At 37.4% G+C, this 14,192-nt stretch overlaps 1 long non-coding RNA gene across 1 annotated transcript; it reads right to left on the bottom strand.

Moving 5' to 3' along the window:
• Positions 1-1,059: 1,059 nt before the first annotated feature.
• LOC114456723 (uncharacterized) lies at positions 1,060-7,993 on the bottom strand. The gene is made up of 3 exons (XR_003672875.1): positions 7,890-7,993; positions 7,325-7,412; positions 1,060-1,248 (listed from the first exon to the last, which is right to left on the bottom strand). It is a non-coding gene; the product is annotated as an uncharacterized LOC114456723 (long non-coding RNA).
• Between the last annotated feature and the right edge of the window lie 6,199 nt (positions 7,994-14,192).

The raw sequence follows: 14,192 nt of genomic DNA, 5'->3' as shown, positions 1-14,192 counted from the left end.
CAAATTTCTAATTTTATTTACTGAATTAGTGTTAGTTTCACATAATTTTACACAAATGAAACACAAGACAGAAAGTGCACAAAGTCAAAGTTTTAATTTTAAATAATTAAATAAACAATCCAGTTCTCCCTAAGCCCTTTACTTTTAACCCCCTCACTCAGTTGTACCACTGCCCTCTCTTTTTCACATCTTTTCCCCTAATAAAGTTTAGCTCACCCTTCCACTAAGACATATGTATTGATTTATTTTTCACAAATAAAAAAAACAAAAAAACAAAAACAAAATCATGCATTGTTGTTGCAAAAAAGATTCAATATATGTCAAGAGATAACCTAAAACAACAAATGCAACCAGGAAAAAAGTTATCATATCAATAAACATGTCATGGTGGAAGGAAAGCGATTATTGCCATTTTTGTCCCACCCTATTGTGGACTTTAGAAAATGCATGGAACCCACTATACAGTTATTTTATTCTTTACAATTACATTACCAAAATAAAATAAAATCAGGCTTTATTGTCATTTTACTGCACATACACCTGCAAGATGTACGTCAAGATGAGAAAGCATTTCTACAGGATCTAGTTCAGAACATATTTTCTTGAGGATTGTTTGTGTGGAGTATTTTTTTTTTTAATTCTATGTAAGGTTTTAATGATATAAACCACTTTGAATTATATTCTACGTTTGATTTTATTTACACTTGTGCAATTATAGAAAAGAAAAAAGTCTTCGGGGTCGTCAGAATTATTATTATTATTATTATTAATAATAATAATAATAATAATAATAATAACAAAAAGTTTTTAATAAAAAACTTCAATTAAAAAAAGGGTTCAAAAGCAAATTTTTAGGTTTCAAAAATATGCAAATGGTTTTGTAAAAGTCCAATTAAGTTACATTGTTTTTGTATCTGCCTTGTGTTTTGTATTTTATTAAAACTGATGAAGAGGGTTTCTATTGTGTGCAGTTTTTTTATTTATTCATGATCTAACAATCTCCTCCTGTACAGCGTACATCAGCAATTACACACTATATTTAATATTTTGGAGCCTCAAAAACTCTCAGTGAAGTTGACATCAATCAGTTGGTTTGAGAGGAACAGTTTGTTAAACGTTGACAGATGTGTTCAGTTTAATTACCTCCTCAGTCCAAAGGCGATGATCTGCTCAGGAAACACTGATCACTCTAAATGCAGTGGTTCTCAACCTTTTCAGCCAGAGACCGAGGATCGACCCCCACTGTACCTGAAGGTGGTTGAACACAAACATGAACATTAAAGAACAGTCATGTGGAGACAAGGTCATCTATAAGGGGGGATACAGGAGAGAGATTTTTGGGGCCCATCCATAAAGTCAGCAAAATGATAATGCATCAATTTTATATAGCGCTTTTTTGGACACTCAAAGACACTTTACAGAATTAAGGGGTTATTCTTTCACTCCACACGTAGTGGTGGTAAACTACTATTGTAGCCATGTGTCAAACTAAAGGGCCGGGGGCCACCTCAGGTCCTTTAGAGTGACCAATTCGGCCCCTTGGGAAAAAGTAAAAATGACAGAGAAAATGATATCTCAGCCTCTCCAAATACACAATTTCAAAGAAACTCACTGTGTTTTGATGCTTATATCACATGATGGCAGTCATTTTTAGTTGCAAATTGTTGAAAGAACTCTCAGTTTTTCTCAAACTGTGACATTTTCATCAAAAATTTCACATAGTTCCCTGAATGAAATTAAAAATTTGTTACAAAATCAAGGAAATTTAAAGAGAGGAATAATATCAGTCACCTATTGCTTGGATATTGTCGGTACCACTGTACTTTATGCTGGCCCAATAAAGACCAAACTGGTCCTAATTTGGCCCCTGATTTAAAAAGAGTAAAAATAATTCTAGATAATAATGAATCAATAGTCTAAAAACAAAAAATGAGGTGTACCTTAAAGTGATGTGCAGACACAGACACACTCTCTGAGAATAAGTTTAATCTCAGATGTGTGTTTAATGTCTAAGAGTATCAAGGTTTGCATCAATTTAACTTCAAATAGTGTCTGTGCTCTCCATAGATTGTTTGAATTGCAAATATCAGCCATTTAAGATGGTCTTTAACCCTTAGTTTATGTTATATTCTATCATAGAGACTCACCTAGAAACAAGCCTGCAGTAGAATCAGAAAACTCATCAGTTCTCTATATTTTAATAGCACCAAGGACAACAATGACAACATCAGCAGCAACATCAACATCAAAGGCTGAGAACACCAGAAGAGGAACATCGACTAGCAGCAGACGTGGGCAGATGTTTTTCTGCTCCCTGCTTGACATTTTGCTTTTATTCGTTTTGGCCAGGGTCTCTAGTCTGTGTTTTTGTTTTTACAATATACAATATTTTCTGTAGGTTTTTTTATTTTATTTAAAGTGCTTCCATACAGTTTCAAATTTTTATCTTGTGACTATATCTATATTTTTTTTACATTTTTTAAAGCGAAATACTGTATATAATAAAATTATATTTGAACAAAGTTGGAAAAGAGCTTGCTTTCTACACAAACATCACAAAAAGGTATTAGAAGTCTATTTATTCAGAATCAATAGAAATTCATTGACCATTGTCAATGCGTATCACCAGATATTTTATTATTTTGTTTTTTTGTTTTTTATTTGAAAAAAAAATAAATATATATATATATATATATATATAAATTTCTGAAGAAGAAAACTGGGTTATCAGAAATAATTCAGGAGAAAGTTTACAAGGTGTACAGGAACCAGGTTATGAAAGTGGACAATATCACTTTCTATTGGATCACAAAAATATGGTCCAGAAGAGACAGGAAGGGCTCAGATAACTAACCAGTGACACTACACACATGCAGATGTCTGAGATTTCATGATTTTGAAAGCCGATAACAAATAACATTGAGTCAAATGGATAGTATGAATATTGCTGTGTTGGATTCTGTACTGCAGTTATTTGGGATGATGGATCTTAATGTCTAAACAAGAATGAAACACTCTTATGAGGCCACTTTAGTTGTTGTAAAGGATTGATTTATACTATTGCTATAGTATCGGGACTTCACTGAAAATGTTAAGTCACAAAGAACAGTCTAAGACTTAGACTGTTCTGTTCAATATTATGAAGAAGTTCAAACCAAGTCTTTACTCATGTTAATACTTGTGGTGTTCTGTTTTATGCTGCTAATATTTTTACTTTTATTATTATTCAGTCTCAATCATATATTTTAGTTCCTAACTATTAATGGTCAATTGCAGCTTGTTTTTCAATTTCTTGCCATATTTTTGTGGGAATGTTGCAGTGCTCAGTCCCTTACTGATCTAACTGCTAGATTCTATTCGTGTTCTAAATTGTGTTGTTTTTTTTAATTTGTTTGAATTTCACTGTCACTAGTTTCCTTCAATGCCAGGGGGTTAAGACAACTGTGTTAACGTAAAGCCTTTTTTTTATTTTGCCAAAACATTTAAAGCCGATTTTGGTTTTTTCCAAGAGAGTCACTCTACAGTTGCAGATGTAAACTTCTGGAAATCCCAATGGGACAATGATGGCTGGTTTTCTAATGGCTCACAGGATGTTTTCAGTGTACCAATATGGCAGCGGGTGGCTTCACTGCTGTATGATAGAGATCAGTGTTTCAGACCATAGACAAGCACAAGCACTGCTCAGGATGCTAGTTAGCTTGGTCGGCTAACAGCTGCTAAGGAACACATACTTCAGCAGAGTAATGAATGCCACCCACACAGACCCGCACACATAAGAAGTAACACTGACTAAGTTGATGTCCACGCTCCATAAAGAGGTTTCTGCTGCTGTCCCAGGACGTAGAACCAACACAACCAGCAGCCAGCATAGCGTGTGAGCCACAGCATCAGACATCTTAGCTCCTACCTCTGCTACTGTCACACGGGCTATGGTGGAGGACTGGATCTGCCTTCAGTTCTGGTTCTACTTCCACCTGGGAGCCACTAGGTGGCAGTAACACCTGAAGTACAAGGTTTTATATTTCCTCTCTTTCTTTGTTTTTAAATAAAATAATGACAACTGCATTAACAAAATATGAAATGAATGAAAACATAATACAGTACATAGGAAACATTGGCAATAAACAACTAAAAACAATTATTAAAGGTCACTCAAAAGACAAATTTTAACAGCAGGTTTAAATGGACGAATTTGACAATGTTTTTATTTCATTTATTTATTTTTACTCATTTGGAAAATGTGAAATACATGGCTTAATTTTTGAATATCTACATTTGTGAATACATTTTTTTTGACAAAGCGTTTTTTTTTTCTATTTTTTTTTTATGAAAAAAAACCAAACTTTTATTTCATCAGACATAATTTTTACACAAAAAAAGCATGAATATGAAGATTTTTAGAGAGTAGTATTCACAAAACTTATACACAAACTTTAAAACATTCCAAATGAATTTGGCTCCATTTGTACATAAAAACACAATTTTGATATAGATTTAATAAACCAAGTTTGGTACATCTTTTGTTTTGTTTTAATTTCATATGCTAATGAACTTGTTATTTGAAATCACTTCAGTCATCATGGTATTTTTATTCACTGGAACGTTAAACCAAGCTAAAATGCCAAATGACAGAAAAATACACAAAAGCACAACAAATTTAATTACAAAAACATAAAAAAAACACCTAAAATGAGAGGAAAAAGTACAAAAGTTTTATAAATACACTTCTTTTGTGTGGTTTTTTTTTTGTATTTGTTTTTTGGAAACATTTTTGTGGATCTGTAAAACTTTTGTACATTATTTTAGGTGTTTTTGTTGTTATTTTGTGTTTTTGTAATTAAATTTGTTGTCCTTTTGTGCATTTTAGCTTGGTTTAACGTTCAAGTGAATAAAATTACCGTCTGAAGTGATTTATTATTAAATATGCGGACGACACCACTGTGGTTGGACTCATCCGAGGCGAGGATGAGACAGCGTACAGGGCCGAGGTAGAGGAACTATCACGCTGGTGCTCAGCAAACAACCTGACCCTGAACATCCCGACTTCAAGAAGATCAGACAGGACCACACCCCCCTCCTCATAAATGGAGAACAGGTGGAGACTGTCACCACCTTCAGGTTTCTGGGCACCCACATCTCCGCTGACCACTCCTGGACTGTCAACATCGGGGCCCTGGTCAAGATGGCTCAGCAGCGGCTACACTTCCTGCGTGTCCTCAGGAAGAACCACCTAGACACGAAGCTGCTGCTGGCCTTTTATCACTCCTCTGTGGAGAGCGTGCTGACATACTGTCTGGGTGTGTGGTACGCAGGCTCAACAGCCAATGACAGGAAGGTGGTGCAGAGGGTCATTAACACTGCCCAAAAGATCATCGGCTGCCCTCTGCCCAGCCTGGAAAACATCGCCACATCCTGCTGCCTCAGGAGAACCAAGGCCATCACAGGAGACCCCTTACACCCTGCCCACCCCCTGTTCGACCTGGTGCCCTCTGGAAGATGCTACAGGTCAACAAAGTCTCACACAAGCAGACTGACAGACAGCTTCTTCCCCTGGGCCATACGGACTGCAAACACCCATGGATACGCACACACACACTCACGAACAATCTCCCATAACCCCCCCCCCCTCATTTAGCACTAAACACTTTAGCACCTTAAACTGTTATTTATTACTGTAAATTACTCATTTATGTCTTGTTTTAAGAGAAAAAATACCCCCTTTTTTTTACCTTTTTAAATGTTGTGCGTTGTTTTTTTAATACCTTTGTACATACTTTTTGCTCCTGTCTCTTAATTTATGCTTTGTGGTGTACTGTAGCTCAATGCGAGCACCCCTCAAATTTTGCTGTACCACCGAGTACAATGACAATAAAGACTATTCTATTCTATTCTATTTCAAGAAACAATTTTAGTAGCATATGAAATTAAAACATAAAAGATTCACCAAACTGGATTTATAAGATCTATATCAAAATTGTGTTTTTATACTTAAGAACATTGATGAAAACTGTTGAACAAGAAATGGTCCAACTTCAGAAATGGTTTAATAAAAAATAAATTGTCATTAAACTAAAGCAAAACAAAATGTATGTTGTTTACAAATCAAAAATGCCCTGATAGTGTTAATTTAACTTTAACATAGCTTACGTAAAAAATAAAATTTGTAAAAACATTGCCGTTTTGAGCAAAGTAAAGTTTATGTTGAATTACAAGGCAATGAGAATTCTATATTGCTCCTTTATTTTGCCATATTTAATGTATTGTTTGGAGATATGGGGTGATTCTTATATTACTAATTCAACGCCCTTGTTTCTTTTGCAAAAAAGGGCTATAAGAATAATTAATGGAGTTTCTCCAAGAGCGCATACCACAGGACTGTTTCTGAGGTCAGCACTACTCAAACTGAAGGACTTGGTTTCTTTACAAACTTTATTAATTGTTCATAGAGCAAAACACTGTCTGTTACCGCATGGACTTCAAACCCTTTTTACTGTAAACAGTGAGACAAGCAGAAGAAATAATGACTTAAAACAACCTTTTGCACGAAATACCCTCAAAAAAATGTGTGTCTCAGTATCTGGTGTGATACAATGGAACTCTCTAGAAAACGATCTAAAATATTGTTCAAATATTCTTCAATTCAAATATAAGTATAAACAGCACATACTTAACTTGTATTAAGATGAATGTGAAAATTGTTAAATTTACAACAACTGTTGTTTTAGCAAAATCATTTATAATAATTGAGAAATAAAATATAAAAAAATCATAAAAAAGAGCAAATTGTTAAAATTGAAAGTTGATTACATCTGTTCTGGGCTATTGTTATCTTTTGGCATCGGTGAGGCCATCTAATTTGTAACGTTTTTGTTAAGAATGGGGTAGGAGATTTTTTTCTTCATCCTACTCCTGTTCTTCTTTTAATGGAATGTATTATTGTTGTGTTTGCTGGATTGTTGTACCAATTTTATGTTGCATTACCATGAAAAAAAAATAAATAAAATGAAATGAAATGAAATGTACAAATGGGGCCTAATTCATTTGGAATGTTTTAAAGATTGTGTATAAGTTCTGTTAGTACTGCGCTCTAAAAATCTTCATCTTCATGCTTCTTTGGTTTTTATTAAAAAAACACTTTTTGTCAAACAAATGTATTCACAAATGTAGATATTCAAAAACTAAGCCATCCATTTCACATTGTCCAAATGAGTAAAAATAAATAAATAAATATTTATATTTATTAAGAAATATGAGTAGATGAAATAACTACAAGACTTCACAGAGAGATATTGGGTTAGTAAGTCATTGATGGTCTTCAGCTTACCTTCCATACATTCATTGACTGATTCATAGTCAGCATATGTCCTTCCCTCTGGCCTCTTGGTGGGCTGCACCAGCAGAATGGTGTGAGACTGAAAACAGACACCATCACACTATAAAAAAACTACCCATTCAACTGTTTTTGGAAAACATCATCAAACCAAGCAAGTTAAAATATAATTGATGTATAATTTAAACTAACTTTTCTTTAATGTTTTAATCTTATTAAAACGGTATATGTTATCACTATCGAACGAGGTTTCATGTTTCTAGACAAACTGAAAAGTTCACAAGTTCAATATTGACTAAAGCAGTAACCAAAAATAAAATCAACATCTATAGATAAGTTAAAAGAAAATGTTGATTTAGAAGTGTTGTAAATCCGTGCATGAGGTTTGTTATCACAGCTGGTTAAGGGCAAGTAGCACTAATGCTAACGCTAGCTGCGAGATATCAGTGATTCTATATAGCTTACGGTGTTAATGCAAACACGCCACGTGGAGAACAAGTATTGTTCTGAAGAAATTATACAAATAAACAATTCATCATCATTTAAAAACTGCACTAACCATTATTTCAGTGCCGTTTGACTCGGTCTGGATGGATTTAGTCGTCGAACACCTTCAGCACGCAGTCATCAGTGACTGTTTCTTCTTCTTCTTCTTCTTCTTCTAATGGTTTCCGGCAGGCTGTACACTAAAAGAAGCGTAATGCTGCCCTCTTCTGTTCACTTAGAGTCACTCCATTTTAGATTCTCAAATAGAGGTTGGAAGATTGAAGATATCTCACGACTGCCTTATCTATTAAAATCGACTCTGTTCTTGATGCAAATATTGACTTTATTGAAAACACTGTCAGCCCAAGAGTTGAAAGTTCTTTAAATAACGTTCCCCTTTCAACAGAATAACATCCACAGGCCAATAGAACGTGGGAAATAGTCTCAAGTTGACCACACTGACATAATCCATCCGGATGTTTGCCTATTCGATTTAAATATGCAGCTAGTCCACAATGCCCCAGTCTTAATCTGGTTATCTTAACTTGATTTGATCGGCAAGTTGCCCACAGGAGTCTAGTGCCCTGCACACAAGGTTGACACTTAAAATAATGCCTCCCTCTAGACTCATTCTCCCACTCCCTTTGCCATTGCTGATACACAGTAGCTTTGAAAACACTGACACACTCAGCCTTCCCCAATCGGACCACATATTCAATTTCCGTCTCGAGAAGAGCCTTCTTTGCTAGCCTATCAGCAGCTTCATTCCCCACAATACCTGCATGAGATGGGATCCAGGAAAAAACAATACTAGACCCCATCAACTCTATCCGGTGAAGGCAACACAAAATCTCTACCACAGTATCTATCCTAGCCCCGGAGGGATGGTCAGAAATTGCCTGCAAGGCAGCCATGGAATCCGAATATATATACGACATCTCAGGTTTATTTCGTTCAATCCAATCTAAAGCCCACCTAATGGCTAACAACTCAGTCGTGAACACAGATACATAATCAGATACACGCATACTTTTCCCAATTTCATAATTCATAATGTAGACTCCAAGACCGGCTTTTCCTGATCTCGGATCCTTAGACCCATCTGTAAAAATGTGACAGGCCGTTTCTTTATTTAGAGCCACAAATTCATTTACTTGGCCAAAAACAAAACTCTTATCCAGCCCCAGCATGCCCAATTGAACGTCCGGCTCTGGCAAAAGCCAGAATGGGACAGGGGACCACATTAGCTCAGCAACACTCCCATTCTCCAAACCCACGTTACCAGCCAGCTGACAAATATGTCTCAGAAAATGCGCTTTTCCCTCCCTTTTTGCAAACTCCCAACAATCCTCCAAGAGGCAGTTGGCCGCAGATTTATGCTGCAGTCCTGCTAGTCTGGCCCAGTACTGGAGCCCCAGCTTCTGCCTTCTAATTTTTAAAGATGTTTCCCCCATTTCAACCAACAGTGCAGGTATGGGTGTGGTTCTAAAAGCTCCACTGCACACTCTTAAGGCTTTTGCTTGAACTCTGTCCAGCTTTTGTAACACAGTTTTTGCCGCAGCTCCAAATACAAAACAACCATAATCTAATGCAGATCTTATCATTGCTCTATAAATCATAATCAGAGTTGACCTATCTGCTCCCCAGTCACTGCCAGCCAAATTACGAAGTACATTTACAACTTTTTCACACTTACCAACAGTCTTTTCAATATGCGTATTCCATGTTAGCCTCTCATCCATCCACATTCCGAGAAATTTAAACACTTTTACCTTTTCTAATTGGTTTCCATATAAATACAAAGTCATTTGTGGAATTTTCTTTTTCAGGCCAAAGATCATGTACTTACTTTTAGATGCTGAAATCCTAAATCCCCACATTTTTGCCCAGTGTACTACTTGATCCAGGGCTACCTGGGTTTGCTTGATTAAGTGTTCTGTATTTTTACCCCTACGCCAAATAGCGCCATCGTCTGCAAACAGGGATTTTCCAAAACCTGGATTAACACCCTGAAAAATGCCATTTATCATTACATTAAATAAAACAGGGCTAATTACAGATCCTTGAGGCGTACCATTCAAAATACTAACGATTTTTGAAAGTTGATTTTCTACTCTTACCTGTATTGTTCTACCATTAAGGAACTCTTTAATCCATACAAACATTCTTCCCCTAATGCCAGCATCGAAAATTTTAAACAGCAAACCCTCCCGCCACATACTGTCATAAGCCTTTTCTATATCGAGGAAAACTGCCACCACGGCCTCCTTATTAACCACTGCCCTTCGGATATCCTGATCCAATACTGCAACCGAGTCCATGGTATTTCTTCCAAACCTAAATCCGTTTTGATAATTCACAAAATAACCAGTTCTTTCTAAAAAATACACAAGTCTATTAGTGACCATCCTCTCCATCACCTTACACAGCACTGAAGTCAATGCAATAGGTCTATACGACGACGGAGAAGAAGGATCCTTTCCTGGCTTCAAGATTGGAATTACTACAGCATGTTTCCACACCCTTGGCATCGATCCAGCTTCCCAAATGTAGTTAAACAAGGCATGGATCTCTTCCAGCACTGGCTCATCCAGATGCTGCAAAATCTTATAACTTATCTCATCTTGTCCTGGTGAAGTATTGGCCCCAGCCTCTACTGCATCTTTAAGCTCCTTAAAAGAAAAATACAGATTAAACGAGCTGTTTGTGTCTTCACTGCATGTTAGTTTCCAATTATTATCTCGCAGAACTTCATTTCTCATTCTAAGACTTTCATCCCCCAAAACTGTCGAGTTATGCACTTCTTGAAATACTTCTACACACATATCAGCTTTTTCTTTGCTACAGACAGCTTCTGCACTGCTATTCTTTAACACCGGTATAGCAGTATTACTCCTTTTCCCCACCATTCTATGAATCCGAGCCCAGATTTCTTTAACTTGGGTTCTTGGTCCTATCGTACTACAGAACTCCCTCCAACATTTATTTTTTACCCCCTTAATTGTTTTCCGAGCCAAAGCCCTACACCTCTTATAATCAATAACATTTTCCTGAGTAGGATGCATCCTTAACTTTTTAAAAGCCTTCTTTCTATTGCTTACTGCTTCAGCACATTCCTTGTTCCACCATGGAACAATTATTCGATCACGGGGCAACCTTCTACTCGGAATAGTCTCTGCAGCTACTCTCATAATCATATCTGTCAAAGATTTACACATGTTGTCTATAGAACCGTTACTATCTACCTCATCCAACCCCTTATTAGTACCTTCTCTGAACTTGTCCCAATCCACCCTGGAAAAATCCAATCTGTGACATCTGTCTGAAGATTCTACCATAATTGCTCTACCAAAAGTAGTCATAACAGGAAAATGATCGCTTCCGAGTGTATCATCATCCCAAACTTCCCACTTTGCTAACATTGCCAATGAAGGACACATAAAACTGAGATCAAGGAAAGAAGTCTTGTTTGTATTAATATCAATTCGAGTAGCTCTTCCATCATTCAAAATTACAAAATTGCTTCTATCTAAAAATTCTTCTACCACTAAACCATTTGCATCCCTTTCCTGGCTTCCCCACAAAGGGTTGTGAGCATTAAAATCACCTACCCAAACCACAGAGTTACCTGTCCTCCTCTCAATTTCCTCAAGTTCTGCCAAAATCAGAGGTTTACATGGGTTATAACAATTTACAATAGACATTTTCCCCTCAGTGCTCCATACCTCTGTGATTAAACATTCCAATGCAATTTCACATTCACATTGTTTATAGTGAACACCTTTTTTAATAAATGTAGCACACCCTCCACCAGACCTATGCCCTCGATCCTTACGTAAACAATTATAACCCGGAATTGAGAAATCTAGGCATGGCTTCAGCCATGTCTCTTGGATACACAATATATCTGGTTTCACATCACAATCTCTGACAAACTTTTTAAAATCTTGCCCATTAGCTATAAGGCTCCTAGCATTCCATTGCAGGATGCAGACCATGAAGATTTAAGCTAAGTACCACTGAACCAGGCTTCCAGCCCCCCTTCCTCCATATTACTTAATGATTCCTCCTGGGGGCGCTGTGGAGCCACGGACCAAGATGGCAGCCTAGTGTGAGTGCTCCCTGCAACTCTGCTAAAAGTTTACAAAGTCCTAGTTATTAACGCTTCTAACTAGTTCTACAAGATGTCTAAACAAACAACGCTTAAAGACTGTGAGAGCAGCTCCAGATCTCGTGGTTCTCAGAGACCCAAAACTACAACTATGACTACTGCAGCAGCCGATGATGCTAACAATGAGAGCAGCTCACGGATCGACTTAGCTACGGTGCTAAGTGAGCTGCAGTCACTCCGTACGACTATCACCGCGATCAACACCAAGATAAGTACTCTTGATGGTTTTGGGACAAAACTTGACAATGTGGAGAGACGCATAACTGAGATGAATGGCTCGGTCGACGCCGTGCAAAAAAGTTTTATGGATCTTCAACAAGATATTACCGCTAACGCTAGGCGGCTAACGGAAGCCGAAGGCCGCATAGGGGTCACTGAAGATGGCCTGGAGAGTGTGAAAACGGAGCAGGCTGCCGCCGCTAAACGCATCGCTTATTTGGAGTCTAAAACGGAGGACCTAGAAAATCGTGCTCGGAGAAAGAACTTAAGACTGGTAGGGCTCCCCGAAAACGCTGAAAAAAACCAGCCCATGACTGATTACATCCAACACATGCTGCCGATCTGGTTGGGGCTTGACGCCGGCAGGTCGTTCACATTGGAAAGAGCACACCGCACCCTGGCAAGACCAAGACCGGACCAGAACAGAGCTGTAATCATTCGTTTCCTACGATTTCAAGACCGTGAGTTTGTCTTCAACTCATCCAAACAACGCTCGCTCACTCATGATGGTCACAGGATCTTCTTTGCTCAAGATTTATCAGCGGAAACCATGAAGGCGCGGAGCCCATTCAACGCAGTACGGAAAAAGTTCATCGAAGCTGGATCTTTTCGGGGATTCACCCTACGCCCTTGCAGGATGAGAGCTCTACACAATGGGAAAATAATTCTTTTCTCCACACCAGAAGAAGCTGAGGACTTCCTCATAAACTCTTAAACCTTTAAATGGCCAGGAGTGCAGGTAATCACAGCAGGACTGATATGGACAATAACACAGGTGCACTAGCTTGATATAGACTTTCTTATGATACATTTATATACCTTTGCACTTTATAATTTATTTTGATTATATGCAGAGATGCTACTACCATATTTGGTGGACACCTTATTTTATGAACCTGGTGTGGACCTGTATACTTGTTCTATTTGTTACTGAAGCTGTTAAATCAAGAAGCGTTAATATTATTATGCTTTATATCTATTAGTCTAGGACTTTAAGTGTTTGAAGTCTCAGTTTGGGATGCGGAGTTGGGGATGCGGGGCACTTGGGCTGTCTGAGAGATGTGCCTACAGTAAAACCACTCCTCATTAGTGTGGATTGGTATTTGCCCTTATACCGTTTTGTTTAAATAAGGGAAGGGGGGCGGGTTTTTTCAATGGTTAAGTGTTTTTATGTCTGGTTCAGTTCTTATCATTTTAACTTGTTTTACTCGTTTATTTTTTGTCACACTCAACATGGTCATCGATCTCAAAATGATATACATAAAGCAACATGGAAGGTTCAAAACTGTCTGATTTAAGATTTACAAGCTGGAATGTCAGGGGACTTAATAAGTTAACTAAATTGAAGCAGGTAATGAATAGACTTAAAAACCTGCACTCCAAAATAATTTTCCTTCAGGAAATTCATCTTATGGCCAATGAAGTTAAAAAAGTACAGCGTAGGTGGCCTGGTCAAGTCATACACGCTACATATAACAATTACGCTCGGGGGGTATTAATTCTCATCCACAAAACAATTCCTTTCCAACTTACTAATACTATTAGGGACCCCCAAGGAAGGTTTGTAATCGCCCAGGGTAGGATCCTGTCCCTCGCACTGAATTTGATCAGCATATATGGTCCTAATGAGGACAATTCAAAATTTTTTGAAGATTTCTTTCTGACCCTGTCCTCATTGAATGGCCTAAATGTTATCGGTGGGGATTTCAACTGCACTTTAAACCCGCTGGTAGACCGCTCTACAAAATCTGACCCCCATAAAAAACAATCCAGAAAAATTATTTTACAATATATCACAGATTTAAATTTAGCAGAAATCTGGAGAAAACTTAACCCAGATAAATTAGAATATTCATGCTACTCAGGGATACATAAATCCAGATCTCGCATTGATTATTTTTTAGTGTCACAAGAACTGGTATCTAAAATTCAGAATTGTTGGTATGACTGTATAGTCATCAGTGATCATTCCCCCATTTCCATGTC

Source organism: Gouania willdenowi, chromosome 22, assembly GCF_900634775.1.
Source record: "Gouania willdenowi chromosome 22, fGouWil2.1, whole genome shotgun sequence".
NCBI classification, from domain to species: Eukaryota; Metazoa; Chordata; class Actinopteri; order Blenniiformes; family Gobiesocidae; genus Gouania; species Gouania willdenowi.
The sequence above is the reverse complement of the archived record's forward strand: the minus strand, read 5'-3'. Positions and strand labels throughout refer to the sequence as shown.